We start from the raw sequence: 17,077 nt of genomic DNA, 5'->3' as shown, positions 1-17,077 counted from the left end.
TTATACCCCACCTCACTCCGAAAAGAATGTGAGGTGGATAAATCCCTTTAGATAATGTCTAAGAGGAAAGCACCCGGAGGCACTGGTGTGTACATCAGCACCCTGCTTAGCAAATTCCTGCCACTACATGCCAGTCACGGAGCAGGATTCTGAGAGTAAAGGATGGATAAGACAAAAAAATCTGTCTCAGAGAACAAAATTAGCCCAGGCAGGGAAAAAAAAAAAGGAGAAAAAAAGCAGGAAGAGAGACCCGTGCAACTGACCGCGATGTTGCACAGCGGCTGCTAAGCCAGGTGCACCTGATCTGACAGCTTACGTTGGGTTGCAAGTAACAGAAGACACACACCAAAGGGGACTTGTAACCTCTGATACCAAGGCAGCCTCAGCACGGGGCGGGGTCTGCGTCTGGGTCCTCGTCCTGCCCCACCTCCGAGAGTCGGGACGCCTGTCCCCAGCGGCTCTGGGCAGTGCACCCAGGGAAGCGGGGACAGTCCATCCATGGGGGACCATCCTCGGAAGCCCCTACGTGAACGTTGGCCTAGTGGGGGCACACAGGATCCCACACGCATCTCCAAGCTGTCTTCCAACCAAGGCCAATGTGATGACCGGAACAAGCTTAGAGCAATCAAGCTTCACCCTGGAGTTACACCCAGGAGAATCGACCCCCTGAACAAACGATCTGCCCAATGAAGGCAGAGGGTGGGAGATAGCACGGCAGGGAGCCAGCAACCGCCACTCCGTGGACCCCAGAGCAGGAGCCGGAAGTCTCCCTGATGGCCACAGTGGGCGGAGGGCCTGAACTGGACGTGTGAGTGACGGGTCTGGTTTGACTTCTTTCTTTAGGCGGAGGGCAGATGTTCTAAGGAAAGGAAATCGCATGAACTGCCCTGGGCTGGAGCACAGGGACAGGGCGGGAGTGTGGAGGAGCCATGGTGATGAATCAGGACAGGTGCAGAAGGCCTGGGCACCTCTACCCAGGCAACAGGCAGCCTCTACCCAAGCTCCGAGGCCCTGACCAAACAGGGTGTCACCCGCGTGGTTCCTCTCCCAGTTAATGGAGGTGTTACTGCGCCAAGACGGAGGTCAGAAAATGTTTCAGAAAGCCACAGCCAAGCCTCCTTGGGGCCGTTTCTGAGGGTTGTCTTTGGCAGGGGCGTTGAATCTGGTGGGTACAGGTGACTTAGCAAAGTTTTAAAAACGCAGGCTCGAGGGCCAGGCTGCCTGGTACAAGGTCATCTCTCCTTTCCCCTACTCACTTGGCCTCAGTGCCCACATCTGTAAATGGGCACAATAATGGAGGGTTCAGTAGGTTATTTAGACACCTAGTAAATGCTTGGCACATGGCGACCCTCCCCCCAGCCCACATAAGCTCTTTTCTTTTAGGCTGAGACGGGAGTGGGAGGGGTTGTCCCGAGGATTCCAACCAGGGAGCCAGTGGCAGGTTGCCTCATGCTTTTCTTTTCAGCTAACTGCCTGTCACCTGCATAGAGAAGGCAGTGTGTCCACAGCCTGCACCACCCGAAAATCAGCCCAGGCAGTGTCTCGGCCCGGGTGCCGGGAACATGCACCTGCCTCCCTGCCACCCACACTCTGTAGTTCACGCTCCCCAGGTCTAAGCTGTAAACTCACTGGGGACGTGCGTTAGTCTGAGTGGTTGGCGTTACAACACCCACAGTGACTCCTTACTGTAGAGGCCTCACACAGCTGCGGGCGTCCACCTGCTCGAGCAAACCCTGTGCTCGCTTCCTCTCCATTTCCAGGCACTGCGAGACTCCTTAGTGCTCACTTACAAAACTGCATCTGATTGCGCGTCATCAAAATCTGAATTCTTTGTGCAATCAGCACATACAGAGGGTTGCAGAGGGCAGGTGCAGAAGAAACTGACAGCTGGATACAAACTGGGAATTTTCTCACTAGTTTTGATTTAATTAGGAGAAACCAGACATACCACCATATGTATTGTATACCATGCCATATATATATATATATATATATATATATATATATAATCCATATCCCATGGTGCACTATAATATACTATACTATAATATTTAAAGATATTAGAAGAATGGTACACAAGGCTGGCGTTGTGGCATAGTAAGAAAAGCCACCACCTGCAATGCCAGCAACCTCTATGAGCACCAATTCGAATCCCAGCTGCTCCACTTCCTATCCAGCTCCCTGCTAATGGCCTGGGAAAAGCAGCAGAAGATGGCCCAAGTGTTTGGGCCCCTGCACCCACATGGGAGACCAAGATGAAGCTCCTGGCTCCTGGCTCCAGCCTGGCGCAGCCATGGCCACCTGGGGAGTGAACCAGTGGATAGAAGATCTCTCTTTGTGTCTCTCCCTCTCTCTCTGTAACTCTGACTTTCATATGAATAAATAATTTTTTTAAAAAAGAATAGTACAATAAATATATCTCTCCCTTGCATTCACATTCAACATTGTCAGTAGGTTATTATTGCTTTTTTCTTTCTCTTAGAGTCCTTTGAAAGCCAAGTCACCACACATTTCACTTCGTCTCTAAGCGCCTCAGCCTGCATCCCCAGTGAACAGAGACAGTCTCCTACCCAAACACCACATCAGCAGCAGCTTAGGGAACTCTCTGGTGGCCGGCGCCGCGGCTCACTAGGCTAATCCTCCGCCTGCGGTGCCGGCACACCGGGTTCTAGTCCCGGTCAGGGCATCGGATTCTGTCCCGGTTGCCCCTCTTCCAGGCCAGCTGTCTGCTGTGGCCAGGGAAGTGCAGTGGAGGATGGCCCAAGTGCTTGGGCCCTGCACCCCATGGGAGACCAGGAGAAGCATCTGGCTCTTGCCATCAGATCAGCGCGGTGCACCGGTCGTGGCGCAACGGCTGCAGCAGCTATTGGAGGGTGAACCAACGGCAAAGGAAGACCTTTCTCTCTGTCTCTCTCTCTCACTATCCACTCTGCCTGTCAAAAAAAAAAAAAAAAAAAGAAAAGAAAGAAAGAAAAAGAAAAAAGAAAATTTTGTGGTATCACCTAAAGCAGACCTTATCCACATTGCTCTATTTTTGAAACCATGATCCAACTAAGAGTCTGCTGCTATTGTTTTTACAACATAGGGAAGTATGCGTCTTTGCGTTAGTCAGCTCATGAAGTGGCATGTGTGTACACATGTGTGTCCCTCTGCTGATATGTCTGTGTGTGGCGTGTGTGTACATGCGTGTATGTTTGCTGATATGCCCATGTGTGACATGTGTGTCCATCTGTCGGTATGCATGCGTGTGCACCTGCTGATCTAAGTGTGACATGTCTGTGCGCATGTATGTGTGCATCTGCTGATACAGCCACATGTGTGGCACGTGCAAGTTTGAATGTGCAGGTGTGTATGTGTGTGAGCATGCTGTGTGCACACCTGCGCTGTGTGTGCGTGCACATGTATGTGTCTCTGTGTGTGTGTGTTGAGGAGGGACATGGTAGAGATCATCGTTGTGTGCAAAAGGAACCAGGATGTGCTAGGAGAAAGATGCTTCATCCCGCCGCCTCTCCCCCCGGTGCAGCTGAAGAAATAAGAGTTAAACTCCAGAAACTGTGGAGTGGGGACGACCCTGGCTAAGGAGGCTGAAGATCCGAATGGCTTTGTCCCTCTTGGTAGATTGATTCAGGTGGCCCTCTCCCCTCTCATCTTGGAAGAGCTCTCTCTGAAAGGCAGCAGGCACAAAAGTGCTTTCTCTCCTCAAAAGGGGTCAGCATTATCTTCTATTTTCCTCGCCAGGCCTACAGCTGACGCACAAAGAAAGGTGTAATTACAATGTGACGTGCTGCGGCTCGCAGGGGCCGGCATTCGAAATGGCTCCTTCTACTCCGAATACATTTCAATTTGGTGCTGTGAATTTTACATTGAAATGAGTTTTTTCTTTAAAACCCTTGAGAAAACAGCCTCTGCACAGGAACATTAACAAATTGCTTTGCAAATCTGGGCTAAAAGCGCACATTCAATTTGAGGAGGTCAAATCAAGCTTGGGTGCCGAAAGCCCGGAGCCTGCACCCAGCAAGGCCACGCTGGCTCTGGGGCTCGTGTGGCCGTGAACTTGGTCTTATTTCAGCCAGTGCTCCCCTCCAGGGGCTTTCGGTGGTCTTCCTCCTTCGGGGGCCCCTCTACACGCCCACGTATCTTTGCCCACATTTCCAGGGCTTTAGGACGGGAAGTGGCTGAGAATGGCAGCTCTTGTTCAGGTGCGTAGTGACCTGGGAGAAGTCCAGTCTAGCATGGTGTGCGGACAGCATGTGGGCCCACCCCCTCACTTTTCAGGGGAGACCACTGAGGCCCGGGTGGGGGTTCAGTGGCTTGCCCAAAGTCTCCTAACTCGCTGCTGCGATCATCATGACAGTGACGTTGGTTGCGAGCCAGCGAGCTGGCAAGCACCATGCTGAGTGCTTCGCATTTTCCCACGCTGAGGGCCCTGGGCAGCCCTCCTGCAGCAGGGCCGTTATTACCCCCTTCTTGCTCTGTAAGGAGGCTGAGGCACAGAGCCATCCAGTGGCCCCAGGTCATGCAGCTGGGGCTTACACCTGAGCATGCTCATTCTAGATGCTTCCTTGATGTCCACCACCCTACACTGTGGGACACACCCTCTACTCATGCATCCCAGTGGTCCTAGCCACACCCACCCCCCGCTCTTGCCATGGCTCTGGGCCTGGCACCGTCCCCAGCTGCAACCTTGCAGACTCTCATGCCCTTGCCTCTGCCCTGCGCAGAAGGAATTCCCTAGAGCAGCATGAATCTTAGCTTCGCTTAAGGTGTATCTGGTGCCTGCCACTGTCTTCCTACCTCTGAGTCCTAGGCCTAGGAAACTCATGCTCTGCCCGTTCATCTTGAGTTTGCCTCATTTTCTTCGGAGTCGGGGGTCCTCAGCCCGCCTCCCGCACTCATGCTCTGAGGAGGGGCCCGGGCCCAGCCTGCCAATCAGGTCAGCACCGCCTCACTTACAGGAGGAAACCTGCACGCCAAGGGAGGCCAAGGGAGCTGCATGAGGCCAGACTCCCAGGAGCCAGGAGGCCAGCCTTGCACCTGCTCCTAGAGCCACTTCCCAGGCCGGCAGCTCCTGTGGGCGTCCTCGCTGGAGGGACCTTGGCCCTGGGGAAATGAGGGGGCATCCTCCTCTCCCACCACCTGGAGCACAGCTTCTCTGGGGCAGTGGAGATCAATCGGCCCCAAATAAGCTTCAGGAGCCGCCATAAACCCGGTCCCCAGGGCCCCTGCCACGGATCCCGGGGCAGCGTGGGGACCTGGATTAAAACGAGACGTTTTCAATTTGGCCTTAAACGGATTCACCAAATCGGCATCTCTGATGTCAAGTGGAAGTGAATTCCACAAATCTCAATTTATTTTATGGGGCAGCGTTATTGATTTCTTTTTATCGTCTGCTACTCCTTCTTCTCCCCTCCCGGCTGCCAGCCCTCCTCCACCTGGATGGAATTGTTTGATTTAGGAGCGGCAGTTCAGAAAGAGGAAGAGATGCCTCTCCCTTCGTCCCACACCTCCCCCAAGCTGGAACCTTCCGCCATCAATGCCAGGGGCTGCAGGAAGGAGCAGAGGCTGCCCTGTGCCCACCCTGGCTCCAGGGATCTGCACCTGCTGGGCGGGTGGCTACCCTCAGCCAGCATGGTGCCTGTGTGGAGAGGCTACGCCTGGTGTTCTGGTGCCCCTCGTCTCTGAAAGGCCCTAGGCTGGCTCGCCTTGCACCTGCAGGGTGCCTCTACCCAGTGACCCAGCACCCAGCCTTCTGTCCAGGCATTTCTCTTCTTTTCTTTTTCTAGATTTATTTCATTTATTTGAAAGGCAGAATGACAGAGAGAAAAGACACACAGAGATCCTCCATCTGCTGGTTCATTCCCCAAGTGGGCTGGGTCAGGCTGAAGCCAGGAGCCCAGAGCTCCATTCAGGTCTCCCATGTGGGCGGCAGGGGCCCAAGGACTTGGGTCGTCTTCCGCTGCTCTCCCAGGCGCATTAGCAGGGAGCTGGATCGGAAGTGGTGCAGCCAGGCCGTGAACTGGCGCTCCAGTATGGGATGCTGGTGTCACAACACTGGCCCCTGTGCAGGCACCTCAGAAAACCCCACCCCAACCTGTCTGTCAGGAGCACGCCTCCACCCTGCCTTCCATTCCTTTTGAGAACACCTTTTGTCTATGGAGCTATTTGTGTCTTTGTGCCGGGTGACCCCTGGGCTTCAGTTAAGGTGCCCACAGGACTCACAGGGTGCCCCCCACAAGCCTCATCCTTGCTGCTGCTCCTTCCCTGGCTGGGACCCCCACAGGGGTCTCCCCCAATTCCTGTGGCCTGTGTCAACTTCAGACACAGTGCACTTGTAGCAGGACCACTTCCTCCCGGCCCATCCCCACCCTGCCCGGTGCTCGCCTCCCAGAGGCTTGCTGTCCTGAGTGGCTCTGCCCTCCCCTCAGTGGCAGGTGAGAGACCCAGCTGTGGTCCTTGGTTCATCTCTTTGCCTCATACCCGAATGCAGTCCATCAGCAATGATGGGACTTCTCCGGGCACCTGTGACTCTGGTGCCTGGTGTGGTAGAAGAGGCTCTGATGAAGCAGGCTGGGATTCTGAGATTGGAGCGGTCACCTTGGATTATCCAGGTGGGCCTCATGTCACGCAGGTGTCCTTAAAAGTGAGCCCCCTTCCAGCTGTGGCCAGGGAGATGACAGCGTGAGACGCAACAGTGCCCATTACCACTTCTGTAATGCAGGGGCTCCTGTGGGAAGCCTGGAGAGAAGCCCCTGGGACCCGCAGGTGCCCAGCAGCCCGCCCTCCCCCTCAAACCTCCAGAAAGCATCACCGCACTGCCCGAGTCTTGATCTTGGCCCACTGAGGCCTGTGTTGGGTTTCTGGCCCCCAGAACTGGAAGACGATAACTCTGTGTTGTTTATAGCCACCGAGTCTGTGGTAACATCACAGCCGTCACACAGGACGCAGACAGACAAAATCAATGCAGAGACACAAAAGTGGCCTCTGTTTCCAACCCTCTCTCGTCCAGGCATCTGCACCCTGCAAGGGCCTCCCCGCTGGCCTCTCTCCCTCTGCTCTCGGCATCAGCCTCCCCCAACCCTTTTCTCTGCAATCAATGAGCCACCAGATCCATAGTGGGCTTTTCCCCCCTATTAGTTCTATTTTGAAATTGTAGGAAAAAAATGCAAGAAGACTATAAAGAACTATCGTGCCTTCATCTCCTGTCTTCGGCAATCCAGATCTCTTGGATCATTGCAAGTCCCTACTAATCCATTCCCACTGCCTGTGCTCCCTGCAGAAGCCTACAGAGCACTCCTGGGCTCCGCCCACCTTGCCCCGTGTTCCCTGTGCTCAAGGCCCTGGGCCTGGCCCTCCCCAAGCTGCCCCCTGTCCATCTCATCTGCATGCTCCACTCTGCCCCCTTCTCATTGGTCAGATCTTGGCTTCCAGGTCACTGCGTCCCCAGCTCCTCCCATGCTCCTTCCCCTGAGCAGCCTCCTGCCCCAACACAGCAGCCCAGCAACCCGTTGCCATGTTCTCTCTTCCTCACAGCATCCATCAGGGGCTGCAGCCTTGCATTGCTTTGTGATCTGCTTTTGTGTGCGCCCATGCATTCCTTGTGTACAGCTCTGGGGAGAGGACTCTCCATGCTCACCTGTTGCCTTCAAATTCTAAAGACATGTTTTAGAGAATGTTCTGGCATGCCTGCAATAGCTAAGATTGGGCCAGGCCAAAGCTGGGAGCAGAGAGCTGGGAACTTAACTGAGGTCCCCTACGTGGGGGGGCAGAAATCCAGCTCCTTAAGCCATTGCTTGCTGCCCCCTAGGAGAGACGTCAGCAGGAAGCTGGACTCAAACCCTGACCCATCCTTGAATTCCAAAACGGTCCCTAGCGCACTGTGGGCGCTCATCTAAGCTCTGCTGACAGATGCCACCACTGGGCCCTTTATAAGCAGCGGATTGCTTTACAAAAGGGGTGACTTTTTGTCTTACGGGCAAGGGTCACCACTTCTTTCACCGTTCAGTCTCCACCTCTCAGCACTGGACACACGACAGGACCACCTCTGGATGCCAGGGGGCTTTCCTTGGGGAGGGTGAGCTCCTCACGTGGAGGACCTGAATGCCTCCCCCATCCCACCCGACACCTGCCACGCGCCCCTGAGGAAGCCTGCCTTGGTCCCCCCACCCCCACCCTTGGCACTGTGCTGGTCCCGTCCTCTCAATTTCTCTAAGAGCTTTTCCCATGTTGCCTGGACTCCTCGACCGACCCTGACATGGGGTAAACACATGGAAGGCATTAGCCCCATTTGATGGATGATGAAACTGAAGCAAAGACAGGTTAAGTGGCTTGCCCAAGGTCACATAGGTAATTAATGGCAAGACAGCTTCCCCGGCTCCCTCGCCCAGTGCCTCTTCCTGCAGACCACAGAGCAGCCGCCCCCTCCCCTTCCCTCGGGGACCCAGGAGCCCCAGCCTGATATTATGGGCACAAAGCTTTTAGCTGAGGAGCGCAGGGCAGGAAGCCGGCGGTTAGGTGAGCTCTGGGCATGTGTGTGTCTAATTGCTCTTGGTTTCCTTCCCCTTCATTCATGGTGGTTCATTCACTCGGGCACACACACTCATTCACGGGGCATTCTTGGAGCTCCTCCACATCCTGGGTTTCTGCTCAGCGGGGAGGAGGGGGCTGGAGAAGGGGGCCGGCGCTGGCTCCCAGGAGCCTGTTCTCACATTGGGGAGACCCGACTAATCCACCGGAAGCAGGGAGTCGGGACTGGAGCCAGTGTTCCCAGCAGGCTCTGCGTTGCCTCCCTTGAGATAAACTGAACTCAGCACAGTTACGCACGGCCACAAATATCAGCAAAGTTGCAGAAGACTTTCAAGTGGGAATTGACTCCCTCGGTACAGCAGCTTCCTATGCCACCTGGCTGCTCCCATGGGCGAACCGGCTCCCGCAGGTATGGGCTATGACCGCGGCTGAGCCACAAGACCTACAGTGCCTTCCCTGCCACAACCAGTCCAAGGGGCGCGCTGCTGACCACAGCTGCGCCGTCAGAGGCCACCTTCCTTGGGATTTCAGAGCCGAGTGTGCGACAAAAACCCCTCTTCCACAGGCTGGGAGGGGGGTGAGCGAGCAAGGGCTGCCGCGGGGCCACATCCCTGAGGTCGCTGTCTGCAATCAAGGAATGACGACATCACCCCGCAGAGCTGGGAAATAGAGGCAGAGCTCTTGGGGTAGGCAGCCCTTTTTTGTTGAATTCCCTCGAGCTGTCTGTGGTGACCAAGCAGCCCACTTGGCCAGAGGCTCTCCCATGGGAGAGACAAGACATGCCCATGTGAAATACCATCATTTCTGGCTCTTTGCTCTCCTCTCTCTTTCCTGCCACTTACCAGTCTCTCCCATGGGAATTCCTCGCAGACCCTTCCTGGTTGTTCCCTGCGACACTGTGGCTCTCTGGGTTCTTTGATGCATCTGCATAGCAAAAGAAAGAGGGGGAGTGACGTCCTTGAGGAGCTTGGAATTTCACTGGGGCCACCTCTGGGGATGCCAGCTCCGGGTTTCATCGCACAGGACCAGAGACAGCCAGACGGCACTCAAGGCGGATGAACAGGTGAACTCCAAGGCCAGGTCGCCTGGTTCCAATCCAGCTTCTCCCTCGTGTGTGCTGTGCAAGCTGTGGATTTCTCTCTCCTCTCATATAACGCAGGGGCAGTAACAGCACCACCCTCATGTGGTTTGCACGAGGATAAATCAATATATGAAAAGCTCTGAGACCAGAGCCTGCCACATACTGCATCCTATAGACTCTACTTACTGTAAGTACACTATACCATAGCCATACCCTATACTATGCATAATAGAGCAAGGGCTGGAAAACAGATGGGGACGTGCAGTGCACGCCAAGTTCTCTTAGAGTAGCAATCAGTGGATTCTGCGCAGAGTGAACACTTTCCCCCTCCAAAAAAAAAAAAAAAAAGAATTTCCAGAGTGGTCCACTTGGGGAAGTTGCCCAGGGCGTGCGAGCAGCAGATGGCCAGGAACATTAGCGGCATGGCTGCCAGCCCTGCTCCCCCAGAACTGGAGGTGGGGAGCGGCTGCAGGGCACGGACAGCCTGAGGAGCCCCCTGGCTAGGAGAGGAGTCCTGGGAATTGCTCTCCCCCAGGCCTACTTGATAGCTGAGTACCTGAGGCCCAGGAGATCACTTTGCCGGAAGTACACGGGGAAAGGAAGGGAGAACCTTGGAAATGATGTGAACTCTACTCCGCTGCTGCTTTCTACCCCCAGGAGGTCAAATAAAACAGGAGCCAGGTGGGACCCCAGCAGGCCAGGGTAGGGACCCCGGCAGACATCACACCCTCTGGGGCCACGGCGGCCATGCAAGCGCAGGGGTTTCCGGAGGCGAGGCACCGCAGCCGCCCGGGCACAGCTCTGTCGTGAGCCAGCCAGCCAGCGGCAAAAGCTTCCCACAGCACCTGCCGAGAACACACCCGACATAATAATTTCTTTGACCTCCAGCACATGAGTTTCTGAAAAGAACAAAACAGCATCATTCCCTGGCATTTACAGTTTAAACCTTTCCTATTCAAGTTTCTAACAAAAAAAGCCACCAACCCATTCTGGCCGTGATTAAAATTCATAGGCTTGCTGCAGAGAACAGATGCAGAGGCAATTTTAGGCCAGTCATATCCCAGGTCTGCAAAATTAATTTGACAGGTTTGCATTAAAGCACTGATCAATATCCACTTTAGAGCGGCAGAGGCTAACTGAGAAAAAATAAGTGACCGGAGTGTTACCAGACGAGAAAAAATGAATCTTTGAGACTTTTTTCCCTCTAAGCTTGCACCTACATCAGGAGCCCTGACCTCAATCCATTGATCGGCTGCAGTTAACATGACAAAAGGCCCAGCAGACAGAGCGGCTCAGCCTACCAGGGAACAATCACCCGGATACACTAAATGTTTGACCAAGTGACTAGACTGCTGAATTAGTGCTGGCTTTCTCTGCTCCGCCACCGCCGCCACCGCCACCACCACCAGCTACCGGCCTCCCCGAGAGCCACTGGTAGAGAATCCGGCTTTGCCTACACTTCCTCCCCTGGGTGGCGTGGGAAGGCAGCCCGCTGCGGGTGGGAACTGGCCACAACCAAAGGAGGCCACTAGATCCAAACCTTTTTCTAGGCAGCGCTGTCAGGTGGGGCGCGGCTGGCTTCAGGGTTTGAGTCCATCCACGCCCAGCCCCAGGAGGATGCCACCGCCCGCACCTGGACACAGATGGGACCCAGGCAGCTCCTGTTCCACCTGGCCATGTTCCAGTGTGCAGAGAATGCATTACACGTTCAGAGCCTTCTCTGGATCGTGGCCCTCCTGGACCGAGGCCTGTGGCTTTCCTGCTGTCTCTCCCACTGCCTGGCCAATTTGCATCGTGCCTATTGTTCTTCAACCTAAAATGTGCCTCCACTCAAGAGGGGCCCTTCCTTGGGCTGTACCTAGGCAAGGCCCCATCTTGGTGTCCCCTTCCCCAGCTCACTTCCTGCAGTCAACACTGGGGTTGTAACACGAGTCCTATCACAGATACACCTTAAAGTCTTCTAGTACCTACACCTAAAAAAAGAAACAAGTGAGCTTAATCTTTAAAGTGTATTTTATTTAACCCAATATGTAGAAAACACTGTCATTTTTGGCATGAAACGAATACAAGAAATGATTCATGAAGTGTTTTGTGTGCTTTTTGTTGTGGTTCTAGTTTTGCAGCCGTGTCAGGCTGGATGGCTCCAGGGCGCCGCGGCCACAGGTGCCAAGGGTTGTCGGCTGTCCGGCTGGAAGGCAGAGGCCGAGACACACTGGGCTTTGCTTTGGAATCTCTGCAGGTGAGCCCTACCCCACCCTGCCACTCCCGACGTCTACCCCGTGGAACCCTTGCCCCTAAAGCTGTTCAGCCCTCATTCCTGCCACCAGCTGGTGAACACCGTGTTGGCAGCAGATCTGCCACAATTTAACAAGTGTGCAATAATCACTTACCATGGGCCGGGGACTGCTCTAGGCTGGACAAACATGAACTTGCCCACTCCTCATAGCAGCCTCACGAGGGCTGCTGCTGGGGTGATCTCCACCCAATAGGTGAAGTGTGGTGACTTGCCCAAGGCGCGACAGTGAGCAGGTGGTAGACGGGGACTCGAATCCTGCAGTCTAGCTCAGGGCGCGTGACCTTCACCCCCACACTGCTCTGCCTCCTGCCGCAGTTGGTGAACTTGGAGGACATGTGAAGGCACGAGACAGCCCTCTGTCGAGTGGCCCCAGCAGAAGGCCCTTAGACTCCCTCGCGAGACCACGCCGACATCCAGCCGTCGACACCTTACCAGAGTGCACCTCATCAGTGAACTACAAGGAGTTCAGATGCCCCCATTCTGCAGCCTTGCTCTGTGGAGTGAACTTGCTGTGCACCTGTCGGCCTGGGAGAGCTGACCACAGGCAGGACGCCGCAGCTGTGCTGTTCAGGAGGACTGTGTGCCTGGCAGAGACTCGGGATAGCCTGTCTCCCCCCAGAACCTGAGTGGCATGTGGCCCATGCGTCTGTCACTCAACATGTCCCTGTGTACCTCCACGAGTTGTGAACCCAGCGTGACCACTGGACGTGTGCCTCCTTCCAAAATCCGCGTGACGGGACCTAATCCCCAGTGGGATGGCATCCTGGGAGGGCGGGAGTTTAGGAGGTCATTAGGTGAAAGGGACTAGTGTCCCTGTGATGGGGACCCCAGAGCGCGCTCCTGTCCCTTCTGCTGTCTGGGAGCCAGGAGGTGCCCTCCGCTAAGCCCTGGCCTCTGCCAGAAGGTTGCTTGGGGTTTCCCAGCCCCCAGGATGGTCAGGGGCACATTTCTGCTGTTGCTCTACGGCCCTGCACTAAGGTAGTCCAGATGGACGAAGACACGGGGAAACAGCACTTGTCTCACTTCCGGCATGGGGCAGTCAGGATCCAGTGATGCCGTGTCTATGGGACAGCGTTAACCACTGTTCCGTGGCATGAGCGCATGACGTTTTCTTGGTGTATGTTCTGCTATTGATTGTGGAAATGCAGGGCTGGAGGTTAGGATCTGGGGTCATGGCGCTTGTGTCTGAGCAAATAACAATCTGGTCTTTTACCTCTGCCCAAGAGAGTACATCTCTTTCCTCTGACTTTTACAAAAAAAAAAAAAAAAACGATTTATTTAGGGGCCAGTGTTGTGGCACAGTGGGTTAAGCTACCAGGTGTGACAAGGCCATCCCCGAGAGTGCCAGGTCGAGTTCCAGCTGCTCCGCTTCTGATCCAGCTCCCTGCTAATGCACCTGGGAAGGCAGCAGAAGACGGTCCAAGTACTTGGGCCCCTGCACCCATGTGGGAGACCCAGATGGAGTTCTAGGCTCCTGGCTTCAGCCAAGCCTTGTGCAGCTGAGCACCAGCCAAGTCTTGTTTTTCTTGTTCCTTCTGCTTTCCAGTATCCGAGATCAGCCACACCAGGGCGCTATGTGGCTGGGTGTCCCCAGCATGTATCAGGATGCCTATTATGTAGCTTCAAGGCAAGGGCTCTGAGGACAGACCAGCTGATTTGAATCCTACCTCCCTGCCACTTGCTAACTGGGTAACCTTGGCCAAGTTAAATTATTTGATATTCTGGTTATTATTGATGTACAACAAATTATCCCTAAATTTATCCATTTAAATCATCAACTGTATTATGATCATGAGTTCTGTGAGTCAGGAATTTGGACACAGTATAGTAGGAATGGCTTGTCCCTGGACTAGGATACTGGGGCCTCCCTGGGAAGATTCCAAAGCTGGGGCTTGGATCATCTACAGGCTCTCCCATTCACAAGTCTGGTTTCTGGGCTGGGCCGGCTCAGGACTAGGACGAGCGACTACAGCGTCTGCCTCTGTGTGGCCTCTCCAGGGAGCTCGAGCTTCCTCAACGTGGCAGAAGCACAGCTGTGCAACTTCTCACCCAGGGACCCAGGTCTTCAAGGGCACGGATCCCAGCGAGCGAAGTAGAAGCTGTCTGATCTTGTGTGACCCAGCCTTGCAAGTCATAGACTATTTATGCCATACTCGATCAGCAGACACAATCAGATGCCCACCTAGAACCAGGGAGAGCAGATACACGGTCCCAGCTGTCAATGAGAACAACCTCAAAGATTTTGGGGTCTATGTTTGAAAAGCACCACAAACTCAGTTTCCTTGTCTTGTCTAGAAAATGGAGAAAGTCATGTCCACCTTGCAAGGGTTTGAAGACCTAATGCAGTGCCTGGCAGCACACAGGAAGTATCAGCTTGTATCCTGGTTGGTAACGTTGGCTGAGTAGTCCCCCGTGTTTTCTGACGGCCTTTGCATGGTGAGCACATGTGCCCAGCCTCGTGTCGGGTTTTGTGATGGAGCCTAGAGCCCATTCTCTGCTACTAGATTGGGGAGGTCGACGCATAAGAGAATTAGCAATAAAAATCAAGTGGCGGAGGACAGTTCAGAACTGACAAGTCCAGGGAAGGGGGAGGGGAAGTGTGAGCTGAACCAGTCAGAGGAGTCTTTGCAGAGGAGGTAAAATCTGATTGGAACTTGAAAGAAGCAAAGGAGAAGCCTGAGGGTAGCAGAGGCTGACCGGCAGGAAAGTAGGTACTGGGATGAGCTGGCAATCCCTGGGTTGATAAGGGCAGCAGACTTCGGCAAGTCTGTTTAATCTCTTTTAGCTTCTTAAGTATACGATGGGGTAGGTTAGGCATTGTGGTGCAGTGAGTTCAGCTGCTCTGGGACACTGCCCCTACAACACAGTGCCAGTTTGAGGCCTGGCTACTCTGACCTTCCAATTTATTATCTTTCTAATGTCCTTGGAAGGCAGCTGATAATGGCTCAAGTACTTCAGTCCCTGCCACCTACAGGGGAGACCCAGTTGGAGTTTCTGGAACCTGGCTTAGGCCTGTGGGTGTTTGAGAAGTAAGTGGAAGATCTCTCTGCCTCTTCCTCTCCTCTACCACTCTGCCTTTCAAATGCATAAATTAATTTTTAAATGCATAAATTAATTTTTAAAAAAAACGATGTTCATACAAAGAGTATCCCAATAAGTGAAAATCCACCTGTCTGTTTATCATTCTCTCCACCTACCCACTTGTCCATAAGCTAACTCATTGACTTATAATCCATCCATCCATAATAATAATCAACCTATCTATCAATCCACCATCCACCCACTCATCCATCTATCTATCCAACAAATTCACCAAGCCTAGTTCTAGATGTTAAGAATACAAAATGAATACAACAGCCTCGCTAATATTCTTCGCAGCCTCTGTTTGACTCTGGTTATAGATCCCTTACATGGGGAGGGCAGCCATGGCACTTTGCCATTTGTTTATATTGGGCCCATTCACTGGACAGTTTGTATTCAGTAACTAATCTTGGCCCAACAAACAAAGGGGGAGATAAACAGATTCATTGAGTGCCATCTAGAAGTCAATTACTAGGCATTTGATGTTCAGATTTCTTACTGGCCTCAGACTACTGTTCCAGCCAGGGCCCCCTCCCCAAGCCAGCCTCCAGCTGGGGGGTGTGCCAGGACCCTCAGGGAAGCTCCTCATTGACTCCCAGTTCTGCTCAATCAGTCTTGCCCAGAGCTCACCCTTCATCAGTCCATCATTCTTGCAAGGTTCCCTGGGCAACTTTTTCCTGCCAGGTGGGATGGGGGTCGGGTGCGACAGCTGGAGGGAAGAACAGGTGTGAGGGGTGGGGCTTCTTGCCACAACAAGAAGGCCCTGGGGTGGGCTGCTCTTGGCAAAGAAGGTTCCAGCTCGTGCAATTATCAGGATGACAAGCAGCAGGGCCCTCTGTCCACCGTGTTGCAGCAACAGAGAGACTATTGTTCCATTCTACAGATGAGCCCGCCGAGGCAGAGAGGCCCAGCTCCCCGACTCCAGGGAAATGAGGAAACCATGCAGCCTCCAGGGCTGTGTCTGAGCTGGTGGCAACAGCACTGACAGCATCACCCAGATTCGGCCCTGGCTGCTCCTTACATCACCTGGATTTGTGTCCCACTAGGACTGGGAGACACATTCCCTGTAAAATATGAGTGGTTCCAATGCATTGTTCTCACTCCTTCTGTAACTACAAAATAAATGCCAAATAACCACATCAGGCCCGGTTGGTTGATGGCCTCTCTCTCGGTACTTAATTTTATTTCATGACATCAATAAGAGGGAGCAGGGGGTGGGAGGAAGCAGACTTTTGTCTAAGTACAGTCTCATTGGTTAACACCCGAGGGGAAGGACTGAAAAGAACTTAATTCAAAAAATCCTTGAGGCACCTAGAAGCTTCCTCCAGCCAGTGAGAGTCCGACAGCTATGGAGAGAGACGCATCAATAAATAATCAGGCAGTTTCAACTTTTAAATGGGAATCCAGGCCTCCCCACCCAAAGGTAAATTACATCCTCTCCACAAAATCCAGGCTTCTGCTTGTGTGGACAGGGAGCTTGGCTCGTCCTAAATGTAGCCTGACCTTTCTCTCCAGCAGGATAAATGGATCCTGTTCACACCTATCTTCTCTCTATCCGCTATGTCCTATTTTAGACCCTACATACGGAGAAGGAAAAAAAAACACCCATCCTTAGGTGGCATCTTTGACGTCGGCTTCTCCTTTAAGGCATGAGGCCCCGTACAAACGCCACATCCCTGCAAACAGCTGGGATGAGGCGCTCTCTGGAGCAGGGACCTCGTGGTACTTAAATCCTGGCCCCTGGAGCCGAGGTAGATGTCTCTCCAAGGGGCTCCCTGAAGGATGGCAAATTTCACATCTGGTTGGGGATTTCTTTCTGACCACACCAAGCCTAACCCAGCCTCACCGGGACTTGATGTTTTACCATCGGAGGCACGGATTTGGCAGCTTGGAAGGGAGCAGGTCCGCCCCCCAGGTGGGAGTGGAGTGGGGGCATCGGCTCCCTGGGCCGCCGCCCCATGCTGTCCTGGGGCTGTCGTGGGCTGGGAGGGTTGACAAGGCTGGCCTCTGTGTGCCACACCGTTCCTTATTGCTTACCATTTTCTCCCAGAGCTGCGGCACCGTGGTCTGGGGCCAAGGAGCCTGTGGACAGAGCG

General features: G+C 53.8%; 1 long non-coding RNA gene across 1 annotated transcript; it reads left to right on the top strand.

The window, feature by feature from the left end:
• Positions 1 to 9,665: 9,665 nt before the first annotated feature.
• Positions 9,666 to 11,843, top strand: LOC149123727 (uncharacterized). The gene is made up of 3 exons (XR_016215123.1): positions 9,666 to 9,791; positions 10,814 to 11,038; positions 11,720 to 11,843. It is a non-coding gene; the product is annotated as an uncharacterized LOC149123727 (long non-coding RNA).
• Positions 11,844 to 17,077: the final 5,234 nt, after the last annotated feature.

The sequence above is a fragment of the Oryctolagus cuniculus genome, chromosome 10 (assembly GCF_051225735.1).
Source record: "Oryctolagus cuniculus isolate XC-2025 breed Fujian yellow rabbit chromosome 10, ASM5122573v1, whole genome shotgun sequence".
In the NCBI taxonomy this organism is placed as follows: domain Eukaryota; kingdom Metazoa; phylum Chordata; class Mammalia; order Lagomorpha; family Leporidae; genus Oryctolagus; species Oryctolagus cuniculus.
This window is presented reverse-complemented; position numbering and strand designations above follow the sequence as displayed.